Raw genomic sequence first — 20,339 nt, 5'->3', positions numbered from 1 at the left:
ATACCTGACACCTAGCTATTTACATAAATCAGATCTATTTTTAGTAACTCTGGGATCAATCTGGGATAACTCCACTGAAGCCAGTGTTGTTTTATTCAATCTAAACCATGTAACTGAGAGTTGAATTTGGCACAAAGTATTAATTTCTCACCAAGGAGGGTACATTACAGTAGAAGGCATCAAACAGACTATTCAGTAAAGAACACAATTACAGAGGATCCTTTAGTAACGCATTATGTTACTGCAGATGGCACTCATTCCTTACCTGTACATATGATGCACACTGCGACAGCATAGATTTTATTACATAAATGCATCATGGCAAACCCTTTCATGCTTACAAGATCATGCGACTGATTTTCTCATTGCATGACAGGCACAACAAAGCAGCTATGTGGAAGCCACACATCAGGACAAGAGAAAATGTATTTAAACCCTCACCCTGCAAGTATATTGCAAGCAAGGGTCTGAAGAGTGCCATGCTCTTTAGACTCCTCCTCAAAGAGGGCTAACTCTGTCATGCTTTCTCTAGCCCTTTTCCTTCTCTAGGTCTTTCCACAAAACTTCTTCTGACAATTTCACAGGGTGGAGCACAGGTGGAAATATTCCTCATCAAACTGAGACCTGGCTGGCAAATCAAGACCAGTAGTCACGATGCACAAAGCCTCCTAACTGTGTATTTGTTCCGTGTAACTAAATTGTTTGCTTTTCTTTTAAGGGCTTTTCTTTAGATTTATTTTAACACCCTCCTCATCCAGTATGCACAGCAGTAAAAGAAGGAAGGTTATGTAGCTAGGATGCTGAGATGGGACTTGACAGATTGGCATTAATCATTACCCACAAACAGAAAAATTCCTGAGTAACTTTGGACAAGGGGCAGGGTAGGCAGTGAAATAATCCAGACAACTCAGTTTTAGGTATTTAATTTGATTGTCCAGCTCAGGTCTGTGGACAGAACTAGGCATTTCAGGAGGGTGGAACCTAACTGGTCTCATCAGAACTCTCTCCATCCACTGCAGAGAGCATGAAGCATCAGTGAGCTCCAGCAGGTTTCTAAAGCTGGGAGGCTTCTATGTCCTCTATTTTCAGTCTGTATCTTTGATCCACCTTTTAAAATGAGTAGAAGACTTTGCTTCATCTGACTAGCCCACTTAGAGCATGAGGTGTTTGAAATGGGAATCAGGTTGACCTACATGTGTGTACAACATTCAGTACAATCAATCACATACAGCGGCTGCCTTGAACCACCACCATCAACCAACCAAAGTGCAACATTACTATGGGGCTCTTTCCACTGTGGGATCAGGTATCCCAAAGGGCTTTGGCCAGGCCCGGACTTGAGGATTTGGTTCTGTGTGGCTAGGTACAGATGTGTGCACACTTGTGTACTCGTACACATCTTGCTACATGACATGTTACATGGAATGACTTATTGCAGGATGCAATATAGTAATGGGGGAAAGGAAGACAGAGTTAAGTATAGAATATTTACTAGTAGATATGACTGAGAATATTGACTGTTCTTCACATCCACCAGGCACGTTTATTACCCTGTGATATCGAAGGGGAGATGACACTGGAGGTGAGGACATGCCAGTTAACCCCAGGCACTTGTCCAAGCACAACGGGAGATCTGAGGTATGCACAAGGGTTGAAATTCCATTACAGGGTTTAAATAATTAAACACTACATGTTTGGAAGCGCATTCCTTCCTATTACTTTTTAAATAATTAATCTGTATTTACATCTATTGAACTTCATGGAGCTATACATGTAACAAATTTGAGTCAAGTTGCAGAAGAGAGATTTTTCCTGTCTGACAGCGTTGCAAATGTTTTTTGTTGTATACAGTAACTTCAGCTATTAGGGATCAGTCAAAAAACAAATCCAAGCTAGATGCTGTACATCACAGGCACATGTGTAAGGGGTTTTCTATCAAATTATTCACAAGTAATCAAAACACTAAGAGAAACTGTAAATCCCCAGAGGAAAAAAATGTGCTTCTAACATCTTAGAATAGTAAGAAGTGATTCAAGTTGAAAGACAGCGAACCAAAAAACTGCATGTATTGTTCCTATTGAACATACTCATTCTTTTCAACCTAATGATGTCAGTTCCACGTAACCTGCAGTTCTGTCTGATTAAAAAACCCTCCCAGATTCCTGCAATTGAAAATAGTAATCTCACAAAGCCTAGAATAACAGATACATGAGAGCTACAGAATCTAGAAAGGAAAAAAAAACCAACCCACTATTTAGAGTACTTTTCTTCCTACAACATGTTATTTCCCTCTACTTGTTTCCGGTTCAAGCTGAGCAAGCTGTTAAATACCCAGTAGGTTTCACCTAACTGGAACTACACATGATGCATCAAGGCAAACAACTAACACTGTTCAAACCTTCCAAACAATAAGGCACTGAAAAGGGCTCTTAAAACCATAGCTCTGCCCTGGGAAATGAATCTGTAACAATGGCATCAGGATTACACGTTTATTGTACAAGTGATTTCCAGCTCAAGTTAGTTTCTATTTACAAGTAAGCAGATATATATGCATTCACTTATGCAATTCTAGCTGGCATTCCTACAAATTCAGTCCAAAAGTCCAACTAAGTTATTTATTTTTCACACAGCATTACAACTAATAGAAATGCTGCTGGCCAAACAGTTCCTTCAATTACAGTAAATGGAGCAAAGCTGCCTTCAAACTGGATCTCAGTTACACCTGCACAGTTATTCTGGAAGTTAATCAGATTGCTCAGAGGTAAATATGGACTTAATGTGCTCTTCAGAGGCCTCATAATGGCAGAAGACACATTAGGGAGAGAAGAAACAAACCACCTTGACTTTCAGATCCCAGGCTGGCTTTGCAAGGAAGGGAGCAAAACCGTCTGTATCTGTAGGTGAAGCAGTCGTGCATTAGAGATCACAGAAAGCCAGTGTCATGTTGCAGGGGAAAAATTAACTTAAAAAAAATGTCTTTCAACGTTTTGATTTTATAATTGTTATTTAAAAAACAAAAAAACCCAACAGGCCAAACCACAAAACAAAACAAAAGAAAAACCTACAAAAAACTAAGAAAGGACACCTAAATCAAGGGTAGGCATTGGATCCAATAATGACAACTCTTCTGTTTGCTCCTTTGACCCGTGAAGCTCTAATTCAGAGTCCTGAGGACAGAAGCCACACATTTCTGAGTGGCAGAAGACAAACAGGGCTGCAGAAGACGGGACCATGAGGTCAGGTTTCAGTGAAAGCCAGGCTTGCATGCCAGCACAGAGATCAAGGACCGACTAACTCAAAGCACAGGAAGAATCAGTGCTTCAGATGTCAGCTGTTTCAAGGATTACAGGCCCTCCTGTTTCTGGTGTCAAGGTAATAATCAGAGCAGCGGATGCGCGAGGCTCCTTGCAGTGATAGCTGAATGTGCAGCCCTCGATTTGGATTCAGTTTTTGGGGATTTTGTTTCCTTTTTAGACAAAGCCAACAGCGCCAAGTATTCGTATTTCAAGGCTGTTTTAAGGATCAAACTCCATCTTACTTAATAAAAAGACAAGCAAGATTCAAAGCAGAAAATTATATGGGAGCTTCACATACAGTAGATGAAGAGGCAGGATTCCATGACTTTTTATCAGAGGTATTCAGGTATTCGTGTAGAGATTGGTGCTAATGACAGCTTCTTAAAAATGTCATGTTGTTCCCCCTTCACCCCCGTATTCATTTTTCACATAAATCCTGATTCTGGCGTATTATTTTATTGTGGAGACATGTTCTGTGTACTGGATGGCTTATGCAAATTAACCAAATGTCCTATAAATTAGCCTTGAAATGCCTGGGATAATGAGCTGCTTGCATGGTGAGCACTGCACAGTATTCAGAGGGACTCTTTACAGGTTGGGAGAGTGGGAGAACATTACAAATGTGCCCGGGCAGCACAAGGCAGGATGCTCCACCGGCACTGTGCGCCTCACCCTGAAGTGTGAGGCTGACTGACTGGAATTGGAAAATGCAATGCTAGGAGATAAATGAAATTGAAAAAAACATTGATTACCTGGTAGGCAGACCATGTGCCCCAAGCTACTGCAGATCTTCTTAGTGGACTTGGCCAACACATTTAAACTGGTTGCAGGCTGGGTTTTCTTTCCTGAATAATTTGGATTTTCACTGCGTGCCTTTTGACATCTGGTATGTATGTAAAGGGTACTGTATGCAGTGCTTTCTTTTGGAGAGATGTATCTACCTAGCAAAAGTCATTCCTCCCTTGTGTTCCTAACCTAAGATGGAGGGAATGCGTCAAAACTACAATCCCAGTTGTATTTGAAAAAAACGCAGTCAGTTCATGTCAGTTGCTGCTTTCGTGTGATGTGTAGATCTAAGAGTCAGCTTTATGTAAAAAGGGCTCCTTAAAGATAATAAATCAGATGACAAATCAAAAATACACTAAGAGCTTGCTTTTGGTGTGTGCTTAATTGTCATTCCAGCTCTAATAATTACATCCATATTGAATTTGTGTGTGGTCACCTTTATTTGCAACATCACAATAGTGCTATTAGCATTACTTGGCAGCAGTGACAGCCTTAAGGACGCCTTTACCTTGCATTCCTTTATTTCATTACTGTCATAGAACTAACATGTGGGAGGGCATGGGAAAGAGGATGGGCAATAGGGATGAAAACCGGAGATGGGTTTTACAAATGGAGCAATTGCCTTGCCTCCTTCCCTCTCCTCTCGTACTTCCAAGGCCCCATATTTTCTGCTAGCAGCCCCACGGAGCAAGACCTCAAAGGAAGCTATTTTATCTTTTTGTCCTGCAATAACCACTGTGCATGCACTCCTGAGCACCTGGCCTCAAAAACTTCTCTGTTTGCTATCCACAGATAGCACAGGAAGCTCCTCAAACCACACAAGACTGCTATGCAAGCAGTAATAAACCCGACCTTTTTCTGGTAATATTATTAGGATATGGTGAGTGGCTGGGCCAGCTGCTTGGAGCGTAAGCTTTGTGCTGACCATGGCTAACTCTGATTTGGTGGCATTTTATTCCAGCTGACAATCATGCAGGCAAAAGGGATGAGGCAAAGGCAAAGCAAGCAGGAGGAATTCATCCTCACAATTCCAAATGAGCTTCAAAAGTGCAATTATGCCCATTTTATGAATGGGGAGCAGAGACAAAGAGAGATAAAGTGACTTGGCCAGGGTTGCGGGGAATATCTGTAACAGAGCTGAGGCAAGAACAAGTGCCTCATTAAAGACTGGTCTAGCACCAGGCATTGAGGAAATCTTCCTTGCAAGAAACTCAGGGCTTGCATTCAGAGTCACAAGACGCCCCGTTTGGTCATACTAAGAAATCAAGCTGTGAGCAGCGGCAGGTAACTGACAGGCTTTCAGATGGTAAAAACCCCATTTAGTAACATCTGGGCCTTACTACATTTAGGGAAGGGGACTTTCTACAGCTAACAGCACTGAGGGGCTAAAGACTAGTGGAGTTTCGAAAACAAGTTGCGTAAAAACAAGTGGGTGCCTAACAAATAAGTGATGTGATTTATCACGGACCTGGGGAAGAAGATAGTTAAACTGAAAGAAACGAAAGAGTAATGGAGGAAGGGAGGTATTCTGAAGGGGAAGAGAGACCTAAGGAAAAAATTGCGAGGAGCGGAAAACCAAAGACAAACCACAAAAATACTTTAAAATGGGAAAAGAGCAGATATACTGAGGTGAAAACAGCTCAGCTGAAGTGCCGCAGGGACGAACCCTGCCTCAGTGCAGCTTTCAACAAACATACACCAGCTTGCATGAATCTGGATGGAGGAGCGTGTTTGTGCTGGGGAGCAGTCCAAGGAGACAGGCTCCCAGAGCAAGGGTACCAAGGCAGGTGAGGGGCAGCAGCCATAACCCCCCACCCCCCGCACACTCCACTTGCTCCCTACTTGGTGCCTGCAGCAAGTGTAATGTTAGCAGCAGCTGTTTCAATAATGTCTTAAACCTTCCTGCCCTCCTTTTTGAGAGCTCCTACATGTAGATTCAAATCCCTGGACATTCACAAGCAATTATTTTCTAATGATGCTAGAAGCAAAGCTTCCAGTCCTGCAGCTTCAAAAAACCCTTCCCAGCCACGCTCTGCTGTTGACCTTTTCAAGACCTAAATACATATAAGATAGCTAAATAAGATAATTGGCCAAGTATAATGCTGGCGTAAGCTGGAGGCCTTTTACCAGGAGTGACACAGGCCCCCTCTAAGCGGGAGAGAAGCTGCAGGAACTCCATCCTTGCTGGTTTGCCCCCTGCATTCAAAAGCTTCTCTGATGCTCGCTCTTCTCCTGATTTTGTGTGATTTTATTCATGTGCATCCCAGTGTCAGATTTCACAGTAGAGGTACTTAGCTGTACACTCTGTGCCAAGTGAGCTTACCGGAATGGCAATGTTGTGCAGGAGATAGTACTTTTGCAAATACAGCCCAGAATTGCTATTTTCCACTGTTGCACGAGAACAGCCTATCAGGCTGTGTAAGATATAAATGTTTAGTGGCCTTGCAGATAAACTAGATAGACAGCTGATCCGTCACCACCACGGTGAAGGGATAAGGAGCGAAAGCTGATGGCTTCTGCACAACAAACAAACAAGCAGAGACAGTGTTTGCTCATTTCAATGTGCAAAGCTGATTTGTTTAAATATGAATATGTTGCTTATAGCCAAATTTTAGTGACAGCAGCCCCATGGCATCCATCACTGTTTGCACTTTTGCTAAAAATAGTTGCATTGTCTCTGGATATTTTCAGATGACACATCTGCAGGTAGTTCTTGCTCCTTCACCCCATCTCTACCCATTACCATTTCCGACACCCTCTAGGGTATATCGTGTCAGGAAGATACAAAAAACACAAGGTTCATGTGGTGTCACAAACACCTGAAATCACTTCCCTGTCCTCACCAAAAGTCTTTGCCCTTTTCTCTCTCTTCAGCTCTCACTTGCTCTCTTTCTCTATCATGCTTCCAGGCAGGGAACTGGGCACAGCTTCAAAATGCCCCCAGTGCCTTCACTGAAGACTGAGGTTGTCTAAAAAGGAACACACACTGTCAAGACTGCAGAGCACTTTCTCCCAGGGCAGATCGTGATACTCACTGCTTCTCCATTTACTGAAGAGTGAATGATTTTCTCTTCCCCATCCCAGCCTACAGCATGTTACAGGTATGTTTTAGGATTGAAGCACTGACTGAAGGAACTAAAATATCTTTTCCATTTCCAGGTTTTCACTCTCTCTATATATATTCAGATGAAGCATCTACCTCAAATTCAAGATGACCTGCATTGAGTGAGCCTCCTCTCAGAGCTCCCCTAGGCGCTGTGTTTACAGCTATGAGAAGGAGCAAATCCCACCCAGGAAACAAGCAGCCGTGAGAAAATACACAACATGAAATCTAAACACCCCTGCTTCCCACTGGGTGCTGTAATCCAGGCACTCTCCAAATCCCTCTTCTAAGACAGAGCTACACAGAGTTCCTGGAGGACCGATAAGGTCCAGGTTATTTTGGATTTGCCCTCTTTGCAGTTTTCTAACCCTGACAGCACTAGGAGGTCCCCATGCCCACAACAGCTCCTACCTGTGGCACGAGTACCTGCATTCATACAGACTGATTTTGGTGCAGGACCAGAGCTTTGCAAAACCAGGATGTGGAACCTCCACAAGACACGCTGTTGCGGAGCACTGCAGTATCAATGTGCTGCCACTGCCACTCAGAAAGGGGCTCTGAAAACAAAAGGTGGATTCCCCAGGCCATGCAGGGTATTCCTAGCTCAGCATCAAGGAACCCACAGCCAGCCAGCAGACACCACGCACTGCAGTGCATGTCTGCAAACATTCAAAAAGTCATTTTGCCTTCTGCGCACAACGTACCTGCATTAATGGCAGTCCTCAGTGTTTTAAAGCAGAGCTATTTTCTCCGCTGTGTTAATCAGATTTGCTTTCAGCAGGTTTTTCTAACAGCACGGGGAGTCAAACTGGGCCAGACTCTGCATGATGACTCCTCCCAGCACTCACACTGACTCATCTGGGCTGGCGGCAAACAGTGGTGGGATTATAGTAAATTTGATAGAGGCAAGCACAGCCTGCTTTCCAAGTATGTGAGCAAGGTATTGCAGCTCACACAAGCTGGCTGCTCTGCTCAGCCCCCACCTCCTGGCTGAGCTCAGCGAGAGCTACAGAGGGATGGCAACTTGGGGACACCAAAGGGACACATCTCACCAGGGCAGCATTGGAGAGAAAAGCCACCACTTCTGTCACTGCAGCTGTGTGGTGACTCAGGGCAGCTGAGATCTCAGTGAGGTCGCCACAGAAGGATTTTGATAGCCAGTGTGCACAAATATCTCCATTTATGCAGGGAGAATGTCAGCAGCCAGGCACTCTGATTATTTCCTTTCACCAACTGCAGTGATCTCAAGCTAATCTTGTTTGAACTTTGAACAGCTTGCACTCAGCCAGGCCTCAGCCAGGGCTTGCTACTGGGGAGACTTCCAGCCCTAGTTTGTGCTGGAGGAAAAAGGGACCTAAAGCTGGACTGCCGGACTGTGCAAGGACATCAGCTACAATCTCTCATTAAATAAATGTGGTGTGGTGAATAAGAAGGAAGACAGCACAGAACCCTGTGGCAATACACTGAGCACACCCGCTGGGGAGAAAAGCACTTGCTCCCTGCAATCTCTCGGAAAGAAAGAAATAGGATACGGGTAAGATAAGACTGAAGACATTTTACAGGCCTCATGCAACCTCTGTGCCTGTAAGGGTATGTGTGGTCCTGCTGAGGATGCTTTTCCTCCCTGGGTGCATGCACACCAGGAATCTCACCTTCATGCTTCTCTCATAGTACTCTGCGCTTCCCATTTAATGAAGAGACTGGAACCTGAAAGACCTGGTGATTTACATGAGAGATACAGTCCCAGAGATTTATTAATACAAAGCAAAAAATAACCGATAAGAGAAGCATTGACCATTTCTCTCTACAAAGTCAATCTCATAGCTCTTTAATATTTGTTTCCAGCATCCTTCAGCCCTTATGACTTGGTGCTGGGCCAGCTGTAACATGATACACCAGCACAATGTTCTAGCCCTATCTTCCAGCATTATATAAACCTATGTTTGGGACAGATTCTCCTCCCCTTTGAGCTCCTCTGCACCACTCTGGCAGCAGAAAAGGGCCACGAGAGTACATTACAATTACATGCACACCACCTTCTGACACTCCTTTCTGTTGCCAGAGTGATGTAAGCATCCCTGGCTCGAGCCAGAATCTGGCCCTTCGCTTAATGTGTTTAACAAATGAAGCTGCTGTTTGAATCCCAAAGATGGAAAGAGGGTCAGTAACTGAGTTAGCACCAAGCACTTCTTCCCTTGGCAGTTGGGAATCCACGTTGCTAGAAAGTGGAAATGTATTGGGTGTGTTAGCTTCCTAACCGCAAAAAGCATCTCTCAGAAAATGACTGCCTCCATTCTTGACTAAGGGGACATTCATTTCAGTGGCATGTGCAGTAATGTTTATTCAGGACTGGCCACAGGTGGTCAATTATTCCTCTGTCTGTCTAGAAGCAGCATGTTTACTCCTCATAATAAAAAGTATTAGTGCAATACAGAGTTTATTGTTCAATTAGGAAAGTGACATGCAAAGCGTTACAGTCCCTTGCAGAGAATACAGCCAGAAATGAATTTTTGCAGCTAGAACTGAGTTTTTGCAGCTGAATGAAGGATCACCCTGCTCCCCATCACACATACAGAGACTGCACAACTTAAGAGCCAAATGACAGGTATTTTAGGACCAATATTTAACTAGCCTCTAAAACCAAATATTGTACTGTATATTAAAGCTCTAGACTATAATTGTGTCCCCTTCTCTGTTTAAAACATTTTTAATTGACCATTCAGGCACTGATAAAAAAGAAAACCACACTAAACCAAACTAAACCCTACCAAATCCCCTCACAACCCTGCCCCACCCCCCCATAAAAAACAACCAACACCCAACACCACAAAAGCACACAGAATTGGTCCTGAGCATAAACAAAGCTGCATATTGAGCAGAATTTGAAAACATTGTACACATGTACAGTTTGATCACTTTGTGGGGTCCAAACTCACTGCTCTGCTTGTTTCAGTTACTGTGCATTGTCTGGGCAGTCAAGTTGGTTTTAAACACCTAAAAGTAAACCTCTAAACCTATTTTCTCTGACTGTGTCAGAAAATAATTCATAAATTAACTCCTCTACAAATACCAAGAGTGCTGTTGTTCTTTACTTGGAGGACAACACAACATTAAATAATAGGTACTGCTTTACACTTCTAACATTTTAATATCAATCCCAAATACCATGCAAAGGCAATTAAATAACATCATCCCCATTTCAAAGCTGGGGACCAGACATCTAAATGCAAAGTTCGCAAATAACTAACTCCAAGCATGCACAAAGATGCAGTTCAACTGATGACTGTAGCTATCAAAAACACATGTCATATGGAAGGTATTTATCTAGTTAATGAACAGATACAGACACATCTAAAGGTAGTTTAACCAATCCCAAATCAACACCAAATTATTTTGAGTAAATCACACTCCAGAAGTGCTTGCCTTCCTCTGTTAGCCATGGGACATAGAGAGTCCAGACCAGGTGTCAAATCCTGAGATGCTACAGCTAGGCATGTGAACTGAACTGTGTCCTAAACCAAAGGGTGCTATGGAACTGTAAAGAAATGTGGCACAGGTGAAAACCAGAGTGAAATGGGGACCCAGCTGAAGCTCAAATATCCATTGCCTCACTGTGAGCACAACTGAGAGCAACATTTGAGCACCCAGATCCCACAGGAGTGTTATCTTGAGGAATATCAAGCACAAGGAGACATGCACAGTCCTTAAGAAGAGAAGTAACCTCTGGCATGATTAAGGTTTTGCTTAAGCTGTTAATGCTAGTTTGGTGCAAGGCATACAGCATGGAAAGAATTCAGATTACTATGAGCAAAATGGACCTTGCTTATAAAGAACAGCTATGCTCAACTCACTACTGAACATTGATCTGTATATACACCCACCTGAAAGACCCCAGTCAGCAAATGAAACCATGAACAAGAAACCTTTGTGTAGGAAAACAGACACCTCTTCCAGAGAGAGACAACAGCACAGCAAAATCATGCTGTGCAAGACAACATTTGTGAAAAATGTTGATGGATATCATTCCCCATTTGAGTTAGGGAACCATCAACAGCTCACTTCCATGGAGCATTTTTGGACCCTTTAGTGACTAAATCACCAATTTAGAGTCTGTCAGACTTCATTATGCAGATTAAGAGTCTCTCCTTGGTTTCATTTGTTATGCATTAGTAAGAGAGCATTGCTGACTGTATCCTCTCACACAACCAAACCCTTTCTGCCATTACATAGTAAATTTTGTTCTTTCTAGTGTTTGAAAAAACCCTCAACACAACAGCAACACGGCTTAGTTGCTATGCAAAGACCAGGTACCACTGCATAGGGATCAGTTCCAGAGTTTGGTTTGATTTGAACAAAACCAGGCAAATTATGCTTGGATGTGATCTGATGAGGTTTTCCTGCTCGCCCATTTCTCTCTTCTACAGGTGAAGAGTGCTCTCAGGCCAAATTGGCCCCAGGATCCCTACAACCCTGTGCAATTCCAATGCATGTTTACTGCCTTCCAGCTCGACACCTTGTGCAGTTAAAATACTCAGTACCAACAGGCAGATTTATTATGAATGCTGGTAGGGATCTTTTTTCTCTCTCATTGACTAGATGTGACTCAAAAAGTTAATGGTAATTGCTCTCATCTTCATTTAGCAATGAGAGAGAGAGAGAAATGGGAGCAATTTGCAGATCTGAGAACAGGTCATTACAGGTGTGTTATATTAGTGTATTCATGAGCCCCCTGGGACAGCCATGCTGTGATATCCAATAACTTTCTTAATGTGTAATTACACACCATTGGACTATAATTGATTAATTGAAAAGAGAATGTAGGCAGATGCTAGGCCAAGGCCGCTGCTGCTCATGAAATGAGTATGTCCTTGCTTCTTTTTAATAAGTTAAGTGAACTAATCAAAAGCAATTAAGTAAGAACTGAAATTCATTAGATTTTAAGTAATTATTGGTATTAACTTCCATAATAAAATGCAGGATTTATATTTTTGTTTTTTTTCTTATCCCAAAAGCAGTATCATACACATTACTGCTGAGATTCAAAAAAGGTGTCTGCTACAGAAAGCAGGGAGCAGTGAGATACACGCTCCTTGCAGACACATCTTTTTCAATTCGCCTTCAAATAACTACGTGCCTTTTAATTAATCTGCCTTTTGGGGATGTCATTCCTGGAAGCCCTGAACAGTTCTAGGCATTCCCAAAGAAAGGGAGCCACACACTCAATATCCCTTTTTGCTCCCAAGCCTCCCTGCAGTTCAGCTGAATGGTGGCCAGGCTCTTCTCAACCCTCCTTCCTATGGGTAGGATCTTAACTCTGAGAAAGAAAAAGAGTATAGGCTCTGATTTTCAAAATCCCACTCTCTCACTGCTTTATGTTGGCTCTTAAAGGAGTCAAAGCTTTCAAACTCTTTTGCTTTTTAATGGGGAAGACAACACATGCAGCAAGATAAAGCATAAGCCAACTGCACTGTTACAGAAAGCCACACTGTTTTACGGAGGCATCTTTTCAGACCTGACAAAACCCGTTCTCATTAACAACCTGCATGAGTGAGAGCCAGGGTCAGAGGTGCAAAAGGACCTGAGCACCAGGGGACTAACTCCATTTTTATGGCATGAGCCTGTGCTGCAGGTAGGGCCATGGCGAGATGCCGTGCGCGAGAAGTAGCTGATGAATCATCTGCATCTCCTGCACAGACCCCAAGAACAAAACATTTATAGCTTTGGGTGATGACTTTGGAAATTTTATTTCCAACTTACGTGGAAGGAAATCGGATGAATTTTATTTCGCCACACTTCACTTGCTTTGGAACAAGGCATATCTTTATTTTTTAACGTTCTACAAAAACTGTCTGAATTTTATTTAAATTGGTTATGAATGCCAGTTTCATAAGGCAAAGCCACGATTCACAACTGGTTTTCTTTCCAAGGGATACAAACCTGCTTTTTTTACCCCAGTTTTATAGAGGTTTGGGTGGGGCAATAGCTGACACTTTTTTTCAGTCTTCTTTAATATTTATTGAAATAATTATTAAGAAGTGGCCTGCTAAAAAATGCATTTTCAGCTGACAGTTTCGTAACTTTTTACTTGTTTAAATTCCCAGTCCGTAAAAAGATTCATATTTTTTAAAAAATCATTTTTGAAAAAGCAGCTTTTCAACGAGAACGTGTTTTAATATGAAAATTATAACTTCAGTAAAAACATGAAATAAGGAAAGCAAAGAGCAAGAAGTGAGTAATACAACATGGTATTGCAGTGAGGAGAAATTAAGGTTGGAGAAATTATTCAGAGGTCACCAGTAATTGCACATTTATTAATAAAATTTTTAATGCTTGTTCTGGGAAGGAAGATGACAGAATTGGAGCTGTAATGGGATTTTAATTATTTGCCTCTTAAACACATGCATTTTGCTTCTCTTCTGAAATAATAACAGTGATGTTAAAAATTAGAAAACATGCCTCCTTCCAAGGAAAGGCAGGTTTGTGCTCACAAAATGTTAAGTGTCACATCCTGAAATAATGTTCCTGTATCGGTATGAAGGAAAATGCTAAACTAGACATTGGGACAAAGTTGCTTCCTCTTTCTAATGCACCCAAGCAGGTGCTGTGTGAAGGAATATGACTTGCCCTTGGCTCTGGGAGGCCAAACACCCAGTGTCAATAGACATGGTATTTCCCAAATCTGCTCTGTTCCCATTGTCCATCTTCCCAGGCCACCCACCCCTCTCACTGCCACACCTTTTATTCCATCTCTTTAGCTCCCTGAATCATCTTCCTTAATTCCATTCACTGAACTGAACAGGTAGGCATTATGTAGGGCTACTGTGGGTACCAGCATGCTTGTGCAGGAAACTGCATCCCTGGCCATGGGGGAGCTTCGTTTCTTTTATCCTCTTCTCCTTCCCTTCCTTCTCCCTGCTCTCCATGCTCCTAGGGATTTTATACCTTGTACTTTATGTGCCACTGGGAACTGTCAGAGAATTATCCTCCTTGCTCTCTCAAGGGTCAATGGCACTTCCCTGCCCACCTCTGCAGGAGGCATGGGGAATCCCTAACCCTCCTTAAGGCTGTAAATCATGGTCACTCACTAACCCCAAGTATAAAAGGAGTAAGGTTTGGGTCTTATTTCCAGCAGGACTGCTATCTCAGGCTTGCTATGACAGGGTTGTACTTTCTGTAAGTTCCTACAGCTGGTCTCTGATTACTGCCTTCAGCTTAAATACTATTAATAAAGATCATATTTTCTACACTTCAAATTAGCTCTCAGCTGGCCCATAGCAATTTTTGGTCAGAGAGGGGAAGATATCTCAAAGCAGTTGTTTGTCTTGTCTACCAAATACAGGGTGTCATTTTAAGCCCACTTAAAGGTAACAAGAGGGGTCCTATTGATTTCACTGGGCTTTGGATCAGAGGTGGTGGAGTCCTAAACGTGATGTGAGTCAAGGAAAAAAAGCAATTTCTTTAGCAGGATAGTGGTGCAGGACTGGGGAAGGCGAACAGAGGGCCTAAAAGACCAAAAAAAATCTCTTTAAGATCCCTGGAAAGTCTGATGAGAAGGTCCAGAAATGGGACCCAAACCTCCCAGGTCCAGCCCATGCTGTCACAATCATAGTATCATTGAATGGCTTGGGTTGGAAGGGACCTTAAAGATCATCCAGTTCCAACCCCCTGCCATGGGCAGAGACACCTTCCATTAAATCAGGTTGCTCAAAGCCCCGTCCAACCTGGCCTTGAACACATCCAAGGATAGGGCAGACACAGCTTCTCCAGGCAACCTGTGCCAGTTCCTCATGACCCTCACAGTAAAGAAGTTCTTCCCATATATATATCTTGAACATACATATTATATGGAATATATCTTGAACATACATATTATATGGAATATATATATTATATATGTATAATCTATATATTGTATATTATATATATTCCCTATATATTATATTCCTTTTATATATATATATTTCTTCCTTATTTCTTATTTGCAATGTGAGCAACAGCCTTTACTTCCATTCCAGAGTAGAAAAACATATAATTATAAAGCAGAGCAAGAAGGACACAGCTCATGTGCAGGGCAAGACAGTGGATGCATTTGTGCTAAACCCGTGAACAGATCTGTGTAGGCAGGCACAGAGCCTATCATTTCCTGGGACAGCGTATAGCGGGGCGGCTGGCAGGCTGCAGCTCTCTATTTGGTCCTGCATTATCCTCATGAGATGCTTATCACAGCGCAGGCGGCCAGTGCCCTGTGAGTGCTACCTGCACAGGCAGGCAGCGGGCATGGAGGTCAGGCAGAGCTGGGTTTTGGGGCTCTCCTCTCCCCTCCTGGGGCTGCAAATCTGCCCAGGGCTGGGTGCTGCCTTTCTTCAGTGCATTCACCCAGCGCCCATGGACTTCAATAGGAACGTGCCTAAGGTAAACACCACATAGCCCTTCATTCAGCCTGGCAGCAATTAAGGACCAAAAAAACTTCACAATGATTTTGCCTGGTTTGTTGCCCTTGCTTGAAAAGAAACAGAATACAAGGGGGTCTGGTGGGGTTTTGGGAGATCCTCTTTAAAATATTCTGCTGCAACTCATGAACAATTTAGTTTTTAAAATGAAACTTTACAGGCAATCAGTCTATGATATGACCTAAGCCTCACTGTTATTTCAGTCACAAGAAAGGCTTAATTTCATGTGGGCCAAGATTACTGAGGTTTTAAGAACATCAATATCAATTCACGGCTACAATTGCTTTTCTCAGTATTTTTGTTCCAGAGCAGTAACTGCCATTCTGACAGCTCTCTGTACCTGATCCAAAGTCCCTGAAACCAAAGGCGGGCTCTCTGTTGGCTGTTACGGGTTTTGCATGGCCATTTGCTCAAATCACTGCATACACCACAGTGCAGCTGATGGAGCAGTACCAGTTGCTCTCAGACTGCTGCAGTAAACTGAGCAAGAAACTGATGAAATCCATCAGGAAACCACCAAAAAAATAGTGCCAGCAGTGAAACGCAACAAACCTCAAGTGATGCTGAAACAGTGGTAGCACCACCATGGAGGTTTTAACTCTTGGCAGGCTTGGTACCAGTGGCTTTATGACCTGGAACTCCACAGGGTGTGACAGGTCTCATTCTCCCCTCCCCTTCTGCCTCTTCAGGGTGGCAAAATCTCCTCCTGACCACAAGGTTACAGGCTAGATGTGGTCCTGCTTCCCTCAGAGCTGCTGGGTGGCAGTCCTGCTTTAAGCTCTGCCTGACCCAAAGCCTAGGCCAGGATGAAGGAGGCATCTGCTGGTTTATTCTTAAAAGGGTGAAGAAAGAGCCAGGGAGCGCTGCAAGGGCAAGAGCCTTTGCTTTCTCTCTCCTCTCTGCTAAGAATAAGGAGGCAGCATAGGAGACAAAAAGGGTGAAACAGAAAGGGGATATGCAAAGCCATCTCCTCCTAATTCAGCCCTCATTGAAGACACTATGATTATAAATGGACTGACAGGTATTTTCTTTCAATGCTGAAGCACTAGCAGAACACAGGTGAGGTTAAAAAAAAAGAATTCAAACTTCACTTTCTAGAACCCAAACCTTCATGGCCACCAAAGGATACCAACATGCATACTTACATTTAAATTTACTACACCTACAAAACCAACTGGCCTCACCTGATCCAAAATATTCTCAGTGTTCTTTAAAACCAGTCTTGTAGGTATGAAATCTTTCCCACATTTCAGTACCCTAACACTGAGGTTAACCTGCCTGCACCCTTGCTGCCCTGCCTGGATATCACACATGTACATGTTCCCTCTAGTGCTGGAAAAGCAAAGCAAAGTGACATGGCTTCAATCGAAGCACCAGCTGTAGCTCTGGCTCCTCTCAGCCTTGCCAAAACCTCCCCAAAGGCCTTTTGCTCATAGGAGAACATTTTGCATTTCATGTTTCAGTTGCAGATGTGTTTTCAGAGCTTTCTCCACCTCTTCTTGTAAGTGATTAAAGTTTATTTGTCATAGGTGAGTTTGCATTAAATCCAGTAACAAGCATGTTTTATTTTGTGTCTTTCACATAACAGCTTCCAAGCATAAGGACAACCTTATAATTCACTGCATACTGAACTCATGAATTTATCCTCCCAGAGCAAAACTAGGAGCAGACCTTTTGATTTCAAAGAGAAAAAGACCCTGATTTTATTGCAGGAAAAATGTGGATCAAAGCTGGATGTAGGACTGGAAATCATTTTTTTTTTTCCTAGGGCGTTTATATTTTGTTTGGTTTTTGTTTGCTTTACATTTAGTCTCATAGTGGTAGGTGGTACTCAGATCATCTCCATAAACAAATGATCTGGAAAGCAACCTGGTGTTTAATTTCCCTAATTCATCAAACCCTTCTTTGCTCATACTGCAGCATGTCAATCTGAAACCTTGACGCAATATTCTGGGCAACTTGGGGCGGGGGGAAGACTAGCTGCTGGTTTTTCTTTCCCACTTTTGTTAAAAGGCATCCAGGCATGGCTCTTCCTACCCTCACTAACCTGGGTAGATGCCAGATGGATTTTTCCTTTCTTTAGGCAATGGCTTAGGAATTTCAGCCAGCTAGAGCAGGAGCTGTGGGCTTCTCACTGGCCTTTTGACTCAAGCCTATTCTTTCTCTGTAGTTAATCCCATCTCTCTCCCCACATTCACTATTAGCTGGACTGTACTGCTCCTGTGACAATCAGCTTCCAGAGGACTAAATTCTGCCTTTTCCTTCTGTAAACAAAGAGATGTGCCTGAAAGAAAAGCTTCCAGCCACTCATAGAACAAGAAATTAAAATGCTGAGGCAGTGCCTATGGGAGAAGAGTCGATGGCTGGCCAACACAGCATGATGGGCCGGCTCTTTAAAATATAGATTTGTTTTATGTAATTCCTGGTATTTATCTAAACTTAAGAAATCATGATTCTCAAAAATACTGTAAAGTTCAAAAGGAAAACTTGACGTCCTCATTGACTACAGCATCTTTACCATTTTGTTTTCTATCCTCTACAACAAATGGCATGACACAATGTATCTGGATTTAGCGTGGGAAATTAATGCCCTAATCTAATCCCCTAACTGCACAATGGCTTTCTGTACCAACCAAAATCTTTAATTGTCACTGCTTTCCTTAACGCGCAGAACTACTGTAAGCACTGCGGGGGTTTCTTTTGCCTAAATCATACGTCTTTCTTCCTCCTATTTCCTATCAAGCTCTCTCTCAAAAAAAAAACCCAACAAAACAAAATGAAACCTACCAAACAGCTGAGCTGTACCTCACTATCCAAATTATCTCCTCTTTGGAGGAGCAAACAATAAAGCAAGCATACAACTTGTAATAGTGTGTTACTATGCTTTCAAATCTCTCCAAATACTGAGGAGTTAAAGCTTGCCATATCTGTCCGTGATCTGGGATGTTAAGATTCAGCTGGTGTAGCAGGCGAGCCTGGCACACAGACCCAGCAGCAGCGCTTCAGCCCCTGGATCCCGCCTGGCAGCACCCTCCCAAGACAAGCATTTCCCAAACAGAAGAGCCTGCACTTGCTGGAACAAACCTTGCTGGAAAATGGCAGCTGAACCCTAAAGCAAAGAAAGCACTTTTGAGCCAAATCCTCCAATTTCACCTCACAGGCTATACACTTACTCTCAATTGCACTGAGAAAACTCCAAGGATTTCCCAGTTCTCAAAAGCATAAACAAGTTTCAGTTTCTCTTTCATTTAAAAAATCTCAGCTTTTCACTCAGCCAGCTTCTGACTTGCACTGTTAGACTCTGGGTAAATTTTTAACCATTGGGAAGATATTTTTCAGAGGAAGCAGCTGTCCTCACTCCTTTCTTTCATTTCCCCCCCCCCCCCTTTCCTTCCAAGAAGACATTTCCTAGCACAAACATAGGAATAGTGACTAGCCTTCAGGAGAAAGATGCTGTCTTACTGTCCAGGTCCTGTGCAATTCCCTTTACTCTCAAGCATATTTTAATATAGCATTGTTTCCCCAAAAGTAAAAATACAGAAGGAAAACCATTACCCCTCTGTAAAATACGTATCATCTTCAACACACAACACTAGTTCCTCCACCACCAAAGCCTAGGCTCAACATCGTATTTTCACTGAAAATTCCTAAAATACATCTTTAAAGATAGCAGAGGTACATATTCATTATTTGTCTATTTTTTTTCACATACAAACTGAGTACACATTACATCCCTGCCAATTTTGTTTCCAACAGCACAGGAAAAATAAAACTATGACAAATTGCTTTTATTACTTCCTTAAACAAGAACTGAAACTTGTCCAAAATGCACATGAAAGACTAACTTGGATGATTTGAGCTTTTGCCAGGTACAGAAGTGATACAATAAAACAAAAACTTAAATGTATATTAGTAGAGGAATAGTTAACTGGGCATTAAAAGAATGCTTGATTTCAACAGCAGAAAAGGGGTTAATCGGTTCATTGGTTGCTTGCACTAAAAATAAAGGAGATCTTCAATCGAAATAATACATGACTTATTTTATACTGTGTTGTCTCCGAGCTCTAGTCCTGAACTCCTCCAACTCCAAGAAGCCCAACTGACATCAAGGCCATCTTGGTGTTTTGCAATCGTTCATCAGGCCTGATTTGAACCGGCACAGTAATTAAGCATGGCCTTGAAGAAAGAGTTGCATTTACTTGGCACAAGAATTGTTACTGCACCAGGGAATCGCTTTCTGTGTTTGTCTATTTTCCTCCCCTTAGGACATTATCCTCCTGCCCCTGAAACCAACAAGAACTTTGCGAAAGGTTTAAGAGGAAGCAAGATCATGTCTTACGGGTCACATCACTTTTGGCTGGGGAGAATTCTACTGGGAACAAACTGAACCTTCCAAGTGAAACCTGTGGCTCTAAACAGCATCATCATTACCTAACCAGGGGCTGGCTCAGCACAGGGGACACCACAGGAAAGCCTGTGGGCCCACTAGTGCAGGCATGGCCAAGATGCTCTGTACTCTGGCCAGTGCTGTGAGTAGGGACTGGTCATCACCGCTGAGCTGCTGCTCTCCAGTCTGGGCTTCTCTGATAACTGCCTGAATCTGGGGTCTGGCTTCAGCACTGGGTTACGTCAGCCTATCAATCAGCTTGACTTCCTTGGATGTTGCACCTGGGTCACCAAGATTAGCATTTGGCCATGCATCCT

At 42.8% G+C, this 20,339-nt stretch overlaps 1 protein-coding gene across 6 annotated transcripts in view; it reads right to left on the bottom strand.

The window, feature by feature from the left end:
• SOBP (sine oculis binding protein homolog) overlaps positions 1-20,339 on the bottom strand; it is a 117,891-nt gene that overhangs the window by 31,160 nt on the left and 66,392 nt on the right. The window lies entirely within an intron of this gene.

The sequence above is a fragment of the Pezoporus occidentalis genome, unplaced genomic scaffold, assembly GCF_034315485.1.
Source record: "Pezoporus occidentalis ecotype Australia unplaced genomic scaffold, CSIRO_AGI_Poc_V1 ctg109, whole genome shotgun sequence".
Taxonomy (NCBI): domain Eukaryota; kingdom Metazoa; phylum Chordata; class Aves; order Psittaciformes; family Psittacidae; genus Pezoporus; species Pezoporus occidentalis.
Note: the sequence above shows the minus strand (reverse complement) of the source record. Positions and strands in the feature narration are given on the sequence as shown.